We start from the raw sequence: 1,547 nt of genomic DNA, 5'->3' as shown, positions 1-1,547 counted from the left end.
TCCCAACTTGAATTTAGAAACCGTCCCCAGCCAAATCCCACGTTCGGGGGCAAAACTGCTCGTTTGAGGCCACATTTTCAATGATACTGGAAACTTACATTCAAAGTTGGGAAAAGGTGTTCATTTACAGGCATCTCCACTTAGGGACGTCGTAGCACCTTAACTCAGGCGGCGTTAGAAAGGTCTGGTCCAGGGGAACACGGGCGTGTCAAGGTTGCCACGCGCACGCGCATCCCCGCTAAACAGGAGCCCAAACAAAACTTTAAACGGGGCTACGGAAAAGGGGAGAGCTTTTTCGGGGACAAACACCACTCACGTCGGTGCCCCCTGTTCCAACTTGAATTTAGAAACCGTCCTCAACAAAATCCCACGTTCGGGTGAATAACTGTGAATTTTAAGGCACATGCCTCTCTGGGCTGGGAGAGTGCATTCAAATAGGAGAAATTGGCTTCATTTAGAGGCATCCCCACTTGGGGACGTCGTAGCACCTTAACTCAGGTGGCGTTAGAAAGGTCTGGTCCAGGGGAACACGGGCGTGTCATGTTTGCCACGCGCACGCGCATCCCCGTTGAACAGGAGCCCAAACAAAACTTTAAACGGGGCTACGGAAAAGGGGAGGGCTTTTTCGGGGACAACCACCACTCACCTCGGTGCCCCCCATCCCAACTTGAATTTAGAAACCGTCCCCAGCCAAATCCCACGTTCGGGGGCAAAACTGCACGTTTGAGGCCACATTTTCAATGATACTGGAAACTTACATTCAAAGTTGGGAAAAGGTGTTCATTTACAGGCATCCCCACTTGGGGACGTCGTAGCACCTTAACTCAGGCGGCGTTAGAAAGGTCTGGTCCAGGGGAACACGGGCGTGTCAAGGTTGCCACGCGCACGCGCTTCCCCGCTGAACAGGAGCCCAAACAAAACTTTAAACGGGGCTACGGAAAAGGGGAGGGCTTTTTCGGGGACAACCACCACTCACCTCGGTGCCCCCATCCCAACTTGAACTTAGAAACCGTCCCCAGCGAAATCCCACGTTCGGGCGAATAACTGTGAATTTTAAGCCCCTTTTCCTCTCAAGCTGGAAACGTGCAAAGTTGGGAAAAGGTGTTCATTTACAGGCATCTCCACTTAGGGACGTCGTAGCACCTTAACTCAGGCGGCGTTAGAAAGGTCTGGTCCAGGGGAACACGGGCGTGTCAAGGTTGCCACGCGCACGCGCATCCCCGCTGAACAGGAGCCCAAACAAAACTTTAAACGGGGCTACGGAAAAGGGGAGGGCTTTTTCGGGGACAACCACCACTCACCTCGGTGCCCCCCATCCCAACTTGAATATAGAAACCGTCCCCAGCCAAATCCCACGTTCGGGGGCAAAACTGCTCGTTTGAGGCCACATTTTCAATGATACTGGAAACTTACATTCAAAGTTGGGGAAAATGTGCTCATCTACAGGCATCCCCACTTGGGGACGTCGTAGCACCTTGACTCAGGCGGCGTTAGAAAGGTCTGGACCAGGGGAACACGGGGGTGTCAAGTTTGCCACGCGCACGCGC

This window comes from Osmerus mordax, unplaced genomic scaffold (assembly GCF_038355195.1).
Source record: "Osmerus mordax isolate fOsmMor3 unplaced genomic scaffold, fOsmMor3.pri Scaffold_70, whole genome shotgun sequence".
Lineage (NCBI taxonomy): Eukaryota > Metazoa > Chordata > Actinopteri > Osmeriformes > Osmeridae > Osmerus > Osmerus mordax.
Note: the sequence above shows the minus strand (reverse complement) of the source record.